Source organism: Mytilus edulis, chromosome 4, assembly GCF_963676685.1.
Source record: "Mytilus edulis chromosome 4, xbMytEdul2.2, whole genome shotgun sequence".
NCBI lineage: Eukaryota > Metazoa > Mollusca > Bivalvia > Mytilida > Mytilidae > Mytilus > Mytilus edulis.
Genome location: NC_092347.1, coordinates 81727751 through 81744581, shown reverse-complemented (window position 1 = coordinate 81744581; position 16831 = coordinate 81727751). Strand labels below are relative to the sequence as shown.

General features: G+C 31.2%; 2 long non-coding RNA genes across 2 annotated transcripts; one reads left to right on the top strand and one right to left on the bottom strand.

The window, feature by feature from the left end:
- Positions 1–412: 412 nt before the first annotated feature.
- On the bottom strand, positions 413–5190 carry LOC139520713 (uncharacterized). The gene is made up of 4 exons (XR_011663946.1): positions 5120–5190; positions 3435–3658; positions 2343–2402; positions 413–1030 (listed from the first exon to the last, which is right to left on the bottom strand). It is a non-coding gene; the product is annotated as an uncharacterized lncRNA (long non-coding RNA).
- LOC139520712 (uncharacterized) lies at positions 5134–12089 on the top strand. The gene is made up of 2 exons (XR_011663945.1): positions 5134–5293; positions 11540–12089. It is a non-coding gene; the product is annotated as an uncharacterized lncRNA (long non-coding RNA).
- Positions 12090–16831: the final 4742 nt, after the last annotated feature.

Below are 16831 nucleotides of genomic sequence, written 5' to 3'. Positions count from 1 at the left end.
GGTCATTTAATTCAACCGAAGATGATAATCATTTATGGTTAGTGCACGAAAGCATCATTTTTAGTCGTAGGAGTTGGCAACTTAAATTTTTAAGTTCCATAAAATGTCTCATCATTTATAAAAATAACAGTTTTGTGCATAGGTTATGAATGCTAAAAAGGAGTGAGCTTTCGTGGTCATTTTTTAAAAAACTTACTATTTGGTCCGTAAGCCTTTACTTCTTTATGTGTGTTGAACTTGACAGTATGCATAATAGGTCATAAACATGGTGAATGGTTATCTTTTAACAAAAGGATAAAAAAAAATGAATGTTGCCTCGAGCCTGTGATAGAATATGGTAATCACGCTTTTCTAAAGTATAAAACAGATAAAAATGTACATGGTTTATTGTCTTAGGCATTGGTTGATGAGCAATATATTACATAAAACATTTGTTTAAGTCATGACTAGAATTCATACAAAATAAAACACAATTTCAACATCGAAAAACATATAAAACATATCAGATACAAAAAAATATATATAAAACATATCATATACAAAAAAATATATATAAAACATATCATATACAAAACAAAACAATACAATAAATACCTATAAATTAAGCACCAAGTTGCATTCGCTCTGATAACAGTGTGGTTCCTACTATTGGTGTTAATTATACATAGATTGGACATAATTTAACTCCAATTGAGATCAAGATACCAGAAACCACTAATCAAAACACCAATTGCAAATTATTTTCTAGATTTTCAAGATATGTATGCAAACTTTCTAAAACTTTAAGAGATCTTGCTTGATAATGCGACTTTTGGTTCCAGCTTCTTCTGCAAGGCATATTCCTGCGATGTCTGCGATTATTATTAGATGTGATACACATTGTCATTAAAATATCACTGTTTAATGCTCTAAGTTGTTTATATATGCTTGATGTTGGATCTTGTTCTGACATTTCCATGGAAGAAATGCTTAAGAAATAATTTTTGAAATCTCTGTGCAAGTTCTTTATGAAAAGAACAATATTGTTAATCTGAAATACAGAAAACAAATATTCTCGAAAACGTTCTGTCCAAAAATAAAAAGTGTTTTCAAAATTTATAAACACCATAGCAGACAATACTGTTACATGATCGTTCACTAATAATTTATTTAATATGGTTATATTTTTTTTTTAAATCTCCGTAATGCAATTTTGATATTTTGAAAAACTATGAAAAATATTCAAACAAAGGTCATATGGTCAAATCAGAATGATTTCACAAAAATACTTCCTATTAGAAGTCCCTTACGCATGAGAGTTTTTTTAATATATAAGATTATAAAAGAAATGCAAATGCAAGATTTTATAGATTGTGTTTGATTACGTTTGCAGTTAATAAACTAAGTGACTGAACTGAAACTACAAAGGCTTTCATGTAGAAGTTATCCCTTGTATTTATTCTCAACGACATTTGTTTGTTTTTAGCTTAAAAAAATGAGAAAAAAATATTATTGGAACTCCATCTTCGTCAATATTGCACCTATATAAGAGAATTAGGAGACCAACATACTGAATCATTCAAGTTTACGCGGTAATATTTTATGGATAATGTATGATGTGGGACCAAATTGACCATAGCATCGAATGATCTGTTTCTAATTTTTTCAAATCAAATGATATGTTTCTAATTTTTTTTAAATCAAATGATCTGTTTCTAATTTTTTTAAATCAAATGATATGTTTCTAATTTTTTTAAATCAAATTTTGATTCGATATCCCTCTAAACAAAAAGACATGGCAAATATTCACAATTTCTGAAATTTGGTTTGAAGGTAAAAGAATTTGATTGGTAATGCATTAAAATGATTTTTTTTCCTGTGATTTTACAAGACTAAAAAGGTTTCCACATGCTCCTTCTTCTAAAAACATTCATTAATTGGCAAAATCCAGCAATATTTTGGGTCTTCAATGCTCCTCAGTTTCGTTCTTTGTTTGGCCATTTTAATTTTTTGATTCAAGAGTCACAGATGGGTGTTTTGTAGAAGAAACGTGGGTCTTGCTTACAAAATATTAGTCCTTGTAACGATAACGGGTCAATTAATTATGAGGGGGTTAGGAGAGTTACTGATCGCGAAATCCCGAACTTAAAAACACGAAATCCCGAGGTCCCGAATTTAAATAGATCTAAATCCTGACATCCCGAAATTCGAAAAAAGAATTCCCGGATCCCGAAATGGTCAATCCCGAAATCCCGAGCTTAATAACACCCAATCACGGAGTTCCGATAAAGGTCCTATTCCCCTCAACAATACTCCTGTGTAAATTCGTAATATTAGCAATCAGAGTTTAAAATGGTACTCACCTTAATTGAAACTGGCAAGCTAGACCTTCGATTTAACGATGGCGTTATATGTCTGGTATTCTGAATGAAAAACAATTAGTATTTATGACTGCTTTTAATTGGGATACATGGAACTTTAAATTTTAAAATGGTTCATGGACTGGATATGTTTGATAAAATGTCATGTCTCGGTAGTGCATAACGCTCTTTGCACAAAACAAAGTCATGCTAATACATTCATTACGGGTTCATACCTTTTCAAGGCAAAATTTCAACCTTAATCGGTTGTCTATTGGTTGGAATTTCTTTGCAACGACCCAATTAACGTGGGGTACTATTGTCTTACCAGAATATGCATAAAATATTTTCAACTGAACTCATCTTGTATTATTCTATTTCTCATTTCAAATCCCATTTAATTAGAACCGATTTTTGTTGTTTTGCTTGTAAATAAAGGCAACAGTAGTATACCGCTGTTCAAACTCATAAATCCATGGACAAAAAACAAAATCGGGGTAACAAACTAAAACTGAGGGAAACGCATAAATATCCCTAAACAATCCCTATCGTATAAAATCAAGCAAATAATGTAATATGATTAATAAATCGCACATCCATTTAATAAGTAGCCTCTTTTTGGCTTTACGTCTTCCTTATATCCATTGAATTTATCGACGATATGAAGGTATACTTTGGCTAGGCGAGACAACTCGGAAACACATCCGCTGCATGTATATTAATTGATAAAGTAACATTTTTTTAAATGTAAACTTGTCTTTGTTTAAGCACAAAAGTTCAAATTTTGTTCATTACAAAGATCGAATAAAGCAAGTATTGTAGTAAAATGCTAAACGGAAACTTAATTAGGCAGTGGAGACATCTTCCCATTGTAAGGTTATCTAATCAATGACAAAATGTTGTTTTTTATTTATAATTCATGTTTAGCTAGATGTGTGCAAACATTATAACATCATTCTTTTAGCGGAAAAATTTGTTGGTTTTTTGACATTGAATTAACTGCAATGAAAGTAAAATAAAAACATTTATTTGAACACATAAGATTAAACCGTAAAAGTTTTTTCATGATGAAAATTCATGTGTATAAATACTTACGTAATGATAAAAAAGACTTTCAATTCTCAATCGCATACTTTCAATAAGAGTTTTAAACGTTGCCGAATAAAATTCACCATTGATCATTCTCTCATTGTTTCCTCTTTGGAAACACGGACTCTGAAGTTCTGATAAAGTTCTCTCTGAGAATGGATGACAATTATGAGAATACACAGTTGATCCTTCCCAGTAAATACATACAGAGAAAACAAACACAATTTTACCTAAAATTGAATAAACAATTCAGTTTATATTCTTGTTATAATTTTTGTTAATAAAAGATTGCAATCCATAAAAATAACATGTATTTACAAAGAGAGAGAAAAAGAAATGCAAATTATTGTATGTTACCAAAACATGATTCACCACAATATGATTGTTTTTTCTATAGGATACACGATGAACATTTCATATCTGTTGTAGAGTTGTCACTGACTCAGACGTACTTATAAATATAATTATTTTCTGTGACTGTATATTACATTACTTTGTAGGATCCTTTACTATAGATAATTTAGCTGATCTGTAACAATAACATCTTCATGCCTTATATATCATGTACTGCAGTAAGCCGCTAGATTAAAACTGACGTGGAAAGGTAACACATGGCCAGCGAAAGCTCTTTTTTTGAGAGCCCAGGTGGTCGTGTGGTCTAGCGGGACGGCTGCAGTGCAGGCGATTTGGTGTCACGATATCACAGTAGCATGGGTTCGAATCCCGGCGAGGGAAGAACCAAAAATTTGCGAAAGCAAATTTACAGATCTAACATTGTTGGGTTGATGTTTAGACGAGTTGTATATATATATATATATATATATATATATATATATATGCCATTACGGTTTCTTGTTCAGCCATGCTAAGCTCAAAATATGTTTCGGTATGTACTACTGTCCCAAGTCCTAGCTATAGCCTCTGGCCTTTGTTAGTCTTGTATTATTTTAATTTTAGTTTCTTGTGTACAATTTGGAAATTAGTATGGCGTTCATTATCACTGAACTGGTATATATTTGTTAAGGGGCCAGTTGAAGGACCCTCCGGGTGCGGGAATTTCTCGCTACATTGAAGACCTGTTGGTGACCTTCTGCTGTTGTTTTTTCTATGGTCGGGTTGTTTTCTCTTTGGCACATTCCCCATTTCCATTCTCAATTTTACTACTACTACTTCTACCACACCTACAATTATTAGAACTATTACTACTCATTGCTGCTGTTGTTGCTACTACTAATGCTACTACTTGTAATAATAGTAATACATCTTTGAATTTAAGAACCGTTCCTCGTCTATGTATTGCTTTTAATTAAGTGCATATATAAAGCAATTTTTATAGGTGAACGTCTGATTATTGTGAGTTGGTCACAAGTGTAAATGTACCTCTGGAATTATAATAAACATAACACATCTCTTTTACATTTAAATATGTTAACAGTTTGTAAAAGTCATTTTTAAAATTCTTAGCCTTTTTCATATTTTAAAGGGACTGCAAATATGATTATGAAGCACTTTACAAGTATTTCAAAAGATAAATAGTTGAACAATATACTCGATAGTGTGGTATTACAAGAAAATTTAAATAAACAGTTTGTATTTCATTTTAAATACAAACATTTTTTTAGAGACAAAAATTAAATATGTCAAAAGATAAAGAATTGGAATAATATGCTCTGGAGTAAACAATCATTTACCATACTTCCTTCTTGATTAACGACAAAATCCGAAACGGTGGTAGCCTCATTCTTGTCACATAACGTTGAGCAATCTCTAGAGCAAGGACCGATAACCCTGCATAGGAGCTTGTACATTCAGTTGACTAAGTTTAGCCAAGCTATTGTTTCGGAGTTTTGATTTACTACGATTGGGTGAGTGTGCGAGATACTTATGATAACGTGTCAATTATTTATGGTGCAGATTGTTGAGACTTTCATATTGGTTGCCAATACATAGATTGTTGATAAATTACAAATCTCTTATAGGTTAAAACTGTTAAAAGGTGTTCTAGAGGTAGAGCTGCCCAGAACCATAAGTTGAGAAAAAAACGTGTACATTTACACCATTAGAAAATAAATATACTTGGTATTATGCAGTCTTTGAAAAATAAGGGGAACGGTAACTTCTAATACTTCAAAAAGAAAAGAAGATGCATTAAAAGATTGGACAATAAAAAACACGAATAATCCAAAACAAAAAAGTATAGCACATTTTAAATAGAAAAGAAACATTGAAAATTGATTAAATCATTTGCTTTTATTTAATTGCGTTGAAAAAGTGCCCTCACTATCTTATAAACCAATTTTAGTTTTAATCGGTAATTTGTATCTTAGCCGCGTATCAACATTTTGAATACATCTTTTAAGATAAGGAACTTTCCGATTTTAATTTTCTGCAGAGCTCCTTATTTTTGATATTTAACTTTTCAAGAGCTGTTCAGAACAAAATAATTAATTTAGTTCAAAATTTGTTTAGAAGTGTCAGTTTGCAAATGTATACGTCGGATTGTTGTGAAAGTTGCAAACATGAATGTTAGTATTTACCTGAATGTAGGACTCAATTATAACGAAATTATTATATCCTCTGTGGTATTACAAGTATGAAAAGTTAAAAACTTTTAAAGGGAAATGATTTATTATTTTCTATTTTTTGATATGTGAAAACCTTTTATGGGTATGATACGCTTTGTTGGTAATTGAATAAATTACTAGATTTTCAGCATAAAAAGATGTTTTTTTGTTGAATTATAAAGTATAATAAATCTATTATCATTCAATTTGTATTGCTATGTTAAAATTGGGCAAAATAAATAAGGTCATGATTGCTAAAACATATCATTCTATACATACGTAGGATATCCATCTAGTTATACTGCAATTTAAACTATAAGCCTTAATACTAATTTTCAATTATATTTATGCTGTTAAATTTGGAGATTTCCGTTTTCGTTTTCAAAGAAAACTCTAGGAAATTTTTTGAACGAAATTAAGAATAGATCATTATTGGGCATCTAAATATTTTACTCCCCATATCCGGGCGCCCCCTAGTCCTCATTTTCATTTTAATATATTTTTAGCCTGATCTTTTTTGCTGCAAACTTTAACAGATGTTATGTCGTGTCATTCAATAGTTATACAGGATCGGTACATATATGTTTTGGTTTTTTTTTTTAAGTTTTTTTTAGATACTCAACTCCAAAACAAAAAGGCTGGAAGTTCATAAAACCTGACAAAATCAAATATATCCATAAACGGAATAAATTTAAAATATGACTTAAAACAGTGAGACATTCTTAAAGATTTTCAACTTTTCATTAAAGTTATAAATGACATCAAAGAAATCATAAGCTAATACTAATCCCCAATAACAGAATAAAAAAAAATAATACGACCAAACCAAACTATGATTAACTTTACGTATTAAGGTATAAATTTGACTAAATAAATATGCAGTTAAAAATTGTGATTCTATATTATAATATGAACATTTGTTTGATACTCATAGTTATAGCACGTGCAACAGATGGTTATTTGGAGTCTCAGTATATCTTCTAAAAAACTATATATTGAACCTGATCAAATTTACAATGGGGCGACAAAAGAAATATAGAAAAGAAAGTGTCATTTTTAACGTTAAAATGCCAAGTCACTGTTGACAACATTATATAATTGTATCCAAATGACTATCTTTACATAGAAATGAAATTCAAAACAGTGTAGCTGTGGCCATTGATTGACACATTAAAATCATCCATTGACTGGGACAATTTAGGTGAACGTTTGTATGTAACGACCAATGCTCACTATGTACTTTTTAAAGACACTTAAACTATGGGGTCACCAAAGGTTCTCAACACCTAAATAAAGTAATTCGAAAAATTAATCAGAAATAACACGATATTTTGATTTGTATCAATTATATAAATCAAAACACAAAGGTTATTCCTGATTAATTTTTCGAATTATTTTATAATTAAAGGCGTTAAGAAACCTTGGTGACCCCACAGCTTAAATGTCTATCGTAGGTACGTCGTGAACAGTGGTCGTTGCAGACAAACGTTCACGTAAATTGTCCCAGTCAATGGATGATTTTAATGTGTCAATCAATGGCCACAGCTACACTGTTTTGAATTTCATTCTATGAAAACTTATTGAAGATATAATATATTATTATTTGTAGGGACAATGAGAAATGTAGTGAATTTTTAAGACGTTGGTCCAAATCGTATAATGTTCTCTAAATTTTCAACTAACACTTTATTAATTTTCAGTGTTTCTATTCTAATACCCTATCTGTGACTTCTTCGTTAGCTTCTAAGTTGGTGTCTCTCTCGACCTGTCATGTCCAGCTAGCTGAGATACTAATTAGGTAATAGTAATAACATTAATTGTACCAATATTTCTGCACCAGATGTTTATTTTACATTTAATGTTTCTACACTGATGCGAGAGGCCAAAATTTTAAAGAGATTTAAAAACATTTAGATGATATTTCATTCAAATCTTAAGCATACAAGTAATGAAATGAATTTGTGTGGACGTTATAGTTATTTGACGCAATGTTTGCTGTGACAATAATGCGCCGAAATCATTAACAATGGTTATTTTATAAGGGTTTTTTCTTTCTTTTTTTAGGTGTTACAGTTAATTTATATGAAGCATAATTTCTTAATTAAAAAAAAAACTGTATTTGAAACGCTTTTGGAGAATTTGGATGTCGCTAAGGCTGTCGACTTGGTAAATTAAATATTATATTATTAATTATCAAATTAACAGCCACTCGATGAATGCTGCTTTCTGGTGGCCTATAGTCACGTAGCAAACTAGGAGAAGTGTCGTCCCTCAAACATAAGTAAAAAAGGAAATTTTGGATCGCTGCTGATTCATGCAATTTCTCAAGACAAAAAGTTTTCTGTGAAACATATTTTTTTCATATTTGATTTCCGGTGTCTTTTTTTTGGGGTCTTTTTATAGCTTATTGGTGTTTTCAAGTTATTTTTAAAGACCACAGTGTTACATTGACATTCCAACTACTTTCTTTATATAATGTTATCTCATATCTCAACCTTAACATATTAAAATTTTGAATGCCCACACCTACATCCGAGATTTTCAACAACGAAAGAAAATTAGAGATCTTATTCCTCAAGTGCAAAATTTAAATCTACCGACTGCTGTTTTACATACAATTTTCATCCTATTGATCATATTCAATTTTAACAGAAGATTTTGACATCGTACATACAAATACTCAAAGAATTGTAAGTTAAAGGCCCGTTTATCGAAAACCCAAGCAAATTCACTGGAAGGAAAACTCAGGGTAACTGACGAGTTAACTGACATTTCCTCTCGATTTATCAAAGCAATCCAGTTATACATTCAGAAGCGCTTAAAACCTTTATGAATACTTAATTTCTTAGCACATGGATTTCTTACCTTCCAAGAAGCCTGCGTTGTTTACCTTTCTTCCACTACAAAAAAAAAGATGTTTTCCAGCTACCGATCCTATAAAAAATATTGTTTATACATGCAAGTTCTATTTAGAATGTCTGGTAATAGAATATATGTGTCACATATGACTACGTTATACGTTTTATTTGTCGTAACAATACCGTCTATTATTATTTTTTCTCGACTATGAAAGCGATTTTGTTCTTGCTTTCGTAACACATAGGGTGCTATATTAAGGGCAAGAAATGTTTACTTTCCGGTGCTCTTTAATTCACGGTTTTAGTGCAGTTCGTGTTTAATTGTTCTATGTAAGGTTGGTTATTGTTGTTTGACCTTTTATCCCTTTTATTTTTGTCTGTTTAATTAGAGTAGTGGCATATTTTACCAGCAGTGTTTATTAAAGTTATAACTATTCTCAACTCAATTTCGCATTATAGTTCTCTTTGCAGTTGAAGATGACATTTAGAAATATTGTGATGAGATATGTAGTTCCATAAGAATCGATCAGATGTGGCCATAGATTATTAAATTTAAAAGATTTGTTACAAATTCTCCAAAATTTAAAAACAATATCTTACTTTTGATTTGTCTATGCTATTCATTACTTGTTGCCATATATATTCAATTGAAAAATCGACTACATCTTCTGATTTTACACAGCTTATTTTACCAAATCTCTGCTACATATTCCTTGTATAAAATCATGTAAAATTTTACTAAATGAATCTGATCAACTATATTTTGATATTAGTTGTCAATATGTGCATCTTGCACATCAACACTGGTTTAGTTTGACTGTCCCTCTGGTATCTTACGTCCCTCTTTCATATTATTGCACATCGCATATGCAGCTGCAAAGTAATATAATAGCTTGTCTTTTGCTTAAGGTACGCAGATCCGGTACGGCAGAAGGTCAAGAAATCATTGCACAGTTTTCCAACTATTTTTTTCACGCTTGAATATTTTAACTCAATTTTATGAAAAATGAGGTTGAAATGCATATACTTTTTTGTATTGTTTTTCTTTATATATAAATGTAAATTGTTCAGAAAGGATTTTACTCTTATGTATTGAAATTCTACTTTGACAAAATAGTGTGGCATTTGCGACATTTTCTCTTCCCTTTTGCATGTTGTATCAAATAAGTGCAGAGTGTTGCTTTGGTTACACAAAACGAGTTTATGTGTCACAATTTCACAATTATTTGAAATCAAATATATGGAAAATGATGTTTCCATTCAAATGAACATAAATGATACATACAGAAAGCTTAATTTGTTAGAAAGATTGTGGTCAAAAATGGTAATAGCAATGAAAAACGGTTTGATTAAAAAGTTATTTTAACCTAACCGTTCTTTGTCGTCTTTTAAAGCAAATGTTTTTTTTTCGGTAGCTGGAAGAAGAACTTGTATCTTGTGCAGCAATCAACCATTTTACTATTTAGATACATATTCGCATAAATATCCAGTATCCTGCTTTTATTGGAAGCGAACGGGTACATTAAGATTATTGTTTATGTTGCAGTTTACTTTGCGGTCCCCGTTAAAATATTGTCGTTTTTATTGAAAAAAAACGTAGGTAAAACAAAGTTACATGTTTTCATGCGTAAATTATAAATTGTGCCCGGCTAAAACATTACTATGTACATTGTACATGTTGTAGGTAAATATAAATGTATGTGTAGTCGCTACTAAAAAGGAGAAAGCTCGTATTTATGATTAAAGCTTCAACAAATAAATGTCACATATTCCGACAAAAATCGAATTTTGTATTTGTATTTTTTTCACAATGACGACTGTAAGGGGATGTGTTCCCATTAGTGATATAGTGTGTGAACGGCAAGCTACGACAGTTATCACAATAATTAATACGCCAGAACTGTTAAAAATTATTTTACAAGAAATATAGTATTCTATGACACTCAAATTACCTTTTAGAAATCATTACGAGGTCGGTCTAAGGACTTTTAAATTTAGAAACAATAGCTGAATCCTACCATGCAGTAGAGGATAATGCCTGTTATATATGGTATACCTTAGAATACTAGCTTTTGAAAAAGGACTATATTTATATCGAATGTTCTTTATATTTTTAAAAGCCATAGAACATTACCCTATTGATCCATCGCACTTTAGCTTGATATACGATCGTAATTTAACAAACAAAATACCATCGCACTTTAGCGTGAGACACCATCGTACTTTAGCGTAGACCATCGCACTTTAGCGTAACCATCGCACTTTAGAGTACCCTCGCACTTTAGAGTCCTACATATTTAAATGTCTTTTGTCGTTGTTTCACGGATCTTATTATAAAGAGCACATAAATAGACCGATGGTTAAAGCTACACGTGTATGAAATACTTGCCACTGGCAAACACCAATACTTTGATGATGATGAATTAAATTATCATATTTCCTTTTTTTTTTTTATTTAGAAACAAATTTCAACTTTGATTGATTGTAATATATACATGTAGTATCAGAAGTCCAGTCCATTACTGGACTTCTGGTAGTATATAAAGTAATAAGTAAATTTTGATGTCAGACCATTCCCTTCCATAATTGTGCATTCTTTTTATTTTTACATAACACAGAAATGAGGAAAGTTTTAACATTAGAAAATTTATAGTAGCCTTTATAAATTCATTACATTTTCTTTCCTCAGAATGATTAACAGCAATGGAGACAGGAGCAGACATGGGAATGTTCGATGTGAAAATTGAAGACCTATAAACAAAATGATGTATCTAGACAATATGGCACTCATCAGGAAAAAAAACCAACATTTAATCATGAACCATTGAATCCTGAGTTTCGTACAAGTACCAAAACATAAAAGGTGGATGCTTATAATGAGCTCATATTAGAACTAAAGTGTCCTCTTGAATTACCACTGTACACGTAAAAAGACACATCATATCCGGGACTGAATTGAGGAAAAGAGCCAGGAAACTGACATTTAACAAAGCATTCCAAAGAAAAGATGGCGTAGGGGGAGAGCAATGAAACATGATAAATGCAAAATTAATTGTTTCTTTGATTGTTTTATTTATGAGCTTTAAAGGGTCATAAAATAACCAAGGGGCATGAAAATGACAGAGATTTTTGCCACAAACTTCACATGTTGGTATGATATTGAATGTTTTATTATATATTAAAAAATGGTTATGATAAATAAAAGAAATTCCAGTTATGATTAAAAATAAGGTAATCGAGACATTGTTTTGTGTTGATTATAATGCATTGCCTAACATAGTAACATCTGACTGCATTAATTACAACATATTTTAAGCAATAGCAAAATACCAAAAAATGAACAGTATTGAAGATTCTAATCTTGTTTGATATATATATAAATTATGAGCTATTATACACATTGATACTGTAAAATATCAGCCTCGAACCACAGTGTGAATCTCCCTGATGTCGAGTTAGTATTATTTTTATAAACACTGAAAGACAGTCACAATCAAAATCAAGAAGTAAGCAAATAATCACAAAACGAAAGGGCATATACAACAACACATTGAAAAATACATATATAAAAACAACACGAACTCCATTAAAAACCGGGAGTGAATTCAGGTGCTCCTAGAGCGTATTATTTTTATAAACACTGAAAGACAGTCACAATCAAAATCAAGAAGTAAGCAAATAATCACAAAACGAAAGGGCATTTACAACAACACATTGAAAAATACATATATAAAAACAACACGAACTCCATTAAAAACCGGGAGTGAATTCAGGTGCTCCTAGAGCGTATTATTTTTATAAACACTGAAAGACAGTCACAATCAAAATCAAGAAGTAAGCAAAGAATCACAAAACAAAAGGGCATTTACAACAACACTTTGAAAAGTACATAAAAAACAACACGAACTCCATTAAAAACCGGGAGTGAATTCAGGTGCTCCTAATGGGTAAAATCCGATAAACTGCTTATCTTGCTTCATTTCTGTTTTCTCCTTCGCTTCAATAGTTTTTCGATAGACGAGAGAAAGCTTGATAATTTTCCTTGGTCATGTTCACGTAGCTAAAAAAAATCTGCGCAGCAGGGTGATATAGTCAAAGAGAAAAACGTAACCAGCTAAAAAAGGATAATAATAATATTGTCACAGAATTATCAAACCTATATTTGGATACCAATTGTACTGAGATGCACATTGTAAAAACTTCTCTAATGATAAACACTTAATCAGAGATATCTACAAAAGATACAAAATATGCCACAATTATTATATAGCATACTTTACTTACCTAGTTTAAAAGTTTTCAGTTCCAAATATTTTTTGAAACAATACACATTCAAGTTAAAAAGATTAACAACACCAAATCTACTGAAACAGTACTGAAAATAACAAGACCGAAATAGTACTGACAAAATCAGTACTGAAACAGTACTGACAAAATCAGTACTGAAATAGTACTGAAAAAATCAGTACTGAAACAGTACTGTCAAAATCAGTACTAAAACAGTACTGTCAAAATCAGTACTGAAACAGTACTGTCAAAATCAGTACTAAAACAGTACTGTCAAAATCAGTACAGAAACAGTACTGACAAAATCAGTACTGAGATTTCATTCAAAGTATAACATTATAAGTTTTCAGTCTTTCCTAACAGTACTGATATGCACGAGGGTAGAAATGTACCAAAAAAGTGTGGGTAAATTATTGGTAGTGTATACAATGATAAAAAAAAAGTGATTTCTCAATTATCAAGCATACACATATTTGGAAATGAAACACAGGTATGTTGACTTATTCTGAGTTACTCCTGATCGGTGTTTGTAAAATCACAGGAACATGCTAATACGAAATCTGTTTTGTGATCTGTTGCATTTGTATACGAACTTTTTTACAAAAAAAAGATTTCCAAGGAAACTCAAATTGGGAAATCTTTATCAAATGGCAAATTCAAAATTCAAACACAAAGCTCAACCCTTTGAAATTGTTAGAATATCCGCCATTAAAAATGAAATTCAACCCATTGTAAAAAAACATGTCTTTAAAATATAATAGTCCATCCACTTTTGACAAAAGGCACATGCACATGCTTGTTGAGTTGTGTCGAACATACCAATAAAAAAGGAAATAACAAAAAATACGAATTCCAAGGAAACTCAAATCGGAAAATCCCTTTTGAAATGTCAAAATCAAAAGAACAAACACAAAGCTCAAACCTTTAAACTTGTTAGTAAATACCTTTAAAAATAAAATTCAACCCTTAGTAATAAGAGTCAGAAAATATAATAGTTCATCCTGTGTTCATAACAGTTTAACCGTCGATTTTTCTTTTCTGTCATAAATTTCTGCATTTGCAACCAGCTATTTCACAGTGTGGGAACGGAACTGTACGATTATGTAATAGTTTGGTCATTCAGGAGACTGTCAAGCAGGGCTCCGAGATTTGCAACAATAACAAGTTGATTGATGAAAATTCTGATGAACTCAAATACTTACTATATAAAGGTTCTGCTTCAAGTTTTGGTAATCGAAACATTCTATATGTTAATATAAACCAATCAAATAAGTGGATATAAGCAGAAATGATTGTATTTTTGTCCATCTGATGAGTTAAGCCTTTTTCAACTGATTTTTATAGTTCGTTCTTATAAATTACTAATACACCACTGTCCCAAGTTAGGGGAAGGGGGATCCAACTAACATGTTTTAACCCCGCTGCATTCTGTTTGTATGTGCTTGTCCAAAGTCAGTAGCCTACAATTCAGTGGTGACCTATAGTTGTAAATGTCTGTGTCATTTGGTCTCTTACAGACAGTTGTATTATTGGCAACCATACCACACCTTCTTTTTTATATTTTGTAACATGTTGTTCGAACTCAAATATGCTGTGTGATACTGCTTATTATTATGAAGAAATTTATAAAATATAAGGATTTTGTGTTTTCGTTGTCATTTGAATAAAAAAAACCTCACACACTTATCATTGATACATTGTATCATTAAGAGAGCTTCGTACCACCAGTAGCAAAGCTATGATTAATCCACCGTTTTCTACATTGGAAAATGCCTGTATCAAGTCAGGAGTAAAACAGTTGTTGTCTGGCAATTATACCACATCTTCTTATTTTTATATCATGTTTATTGACTTATACGTGTATTTTCTTTGTTTGGCGAATAGATGCGTTTCACATTCGAATGCCTTTATCAAGTTAGAATATCCCGATCCTCTGCTGAAACATTCTTTGTTGTATTGTTATTATACTTATGTATTATTTTTTTTTAAATGTTGGGTTAACAAATTAAGTAAACTTCAAAATATTATTACCCTTCCGGAGCACCTAGATTATTCTTTTTTGTACGAGCACTGTTTTTTAGTGATTTCTTTACATTTGTACTGTCCTTTTATTTTGTCTTGTATGCTTATTGTTCGAATGTTGATTTTCTCTCTGATATAGACACCTTCAATTATGTGTCCGTGATAGATTGTTAACTATCTTTATTATTCGGCAAAATGACTGAATCCGTGCTCATTTTTATTTCAAATACCAAAGATGAATATAATAAGACAGACAAGGAACAACCAATGAAACGCATATTTAATGTATTTAATGAATTTGGCTAATGAAAGCTCCATGTGAGTGTACAGGACAGCTCCGAGTGATAGCAAAGTAAACTTGCAAGCGATTGTACAGTCAATTAAAATATACGACATTGAGAAAATGGTTCTACTGGGACAATAATTTTTAAACTTTCAGAGAGGTAAGACTATATATATGAAAAGGTACTTGTGCAAATTCGGTAGGAACGATGGATTTTTGGATATTTATTATACATTTTTGATCGCTGCTCCGTGACAGTTTTGATCGATTTACTCGGAGCCCCACCATTCTAAGGAAAAGTTAAATAGTAAGTTTTTGAATTCATCAAACTTTTCATCAAGCAACTTGTTATTGTTGCAAATGTCGGAGCCCCGCTTTGCAATCTCCCGAATGACCAAAACATTACATTACCGTATACAGTTCCGTTCCCACACTGTGTATTTATTGTAAATAAAATCTCCGATAAAAAGCAAAGTGACTCCTAGACAAGACATAACATTAAGTAAAGTCTACTGCTTATCACTGAAACATTGCAACTTTCTTATTTATTACATTATGTCTAGTCAAATTTTCCCCTAACCTTCAAAGATGTTATCTTATGAATTCTAAAATAATAAAAAAAAAAAACAACCATCTCCGAGGAAAATTCCATAATCACATTGCAAAAGTCAAAGCTCAAATACATAAAAAGAATGGAAAACAACTGTCATATTCCTGATTTAGTACAGGCAAATACTCACAAGAGTCATTCCATAAACACTAAAGTACATAGTATTCTAGAAGCTTTTTCTATGTAAAAGATTATGTTATACCTTTTAAACTTTTGTTTTTTTAAAGTATCAGAATAGGTTCATAATTTAATGTGAAATGATTTCTAATGTGTTCAATTTTCTCAGATGCCGCTATATCATTTTCATAACCGAATGTCTACAACATAAATGATTGGTAACTAAACAGTCAAACAGAGGCGAAAGATACCAGAGGGACATTCAAACTCATAAACCGAAAATATACTGACAACGTCATGGTTGAAAAGAAAATGACATAAACATAAACAATAGCTCACAAAAACACAACACAGAAAACGTAAGACTAAGCAACATGAATCCCACAAAAAAACAGGGGTTGTTCACAGGTGCTCTGGAAGGGTAACCATATGCTGCTCAAGATATTGCATCCGTCGTGTTGCTCATGTGAGTGCAAACCCTGTTACAAGTCTTATTCGGTCACATTCGTGAAAAAGGGACGGAATTTTAGAAGGGAACATGCCCGCTCTAATTTGAAACGGATATTTCATAACGGTTAATAAACGCATGATGGCGTCCGTAAAATTTACGAAGGGATGATCAAATCGCTAAACGGAACAAGACATTTAAGAGAGTTATCTAC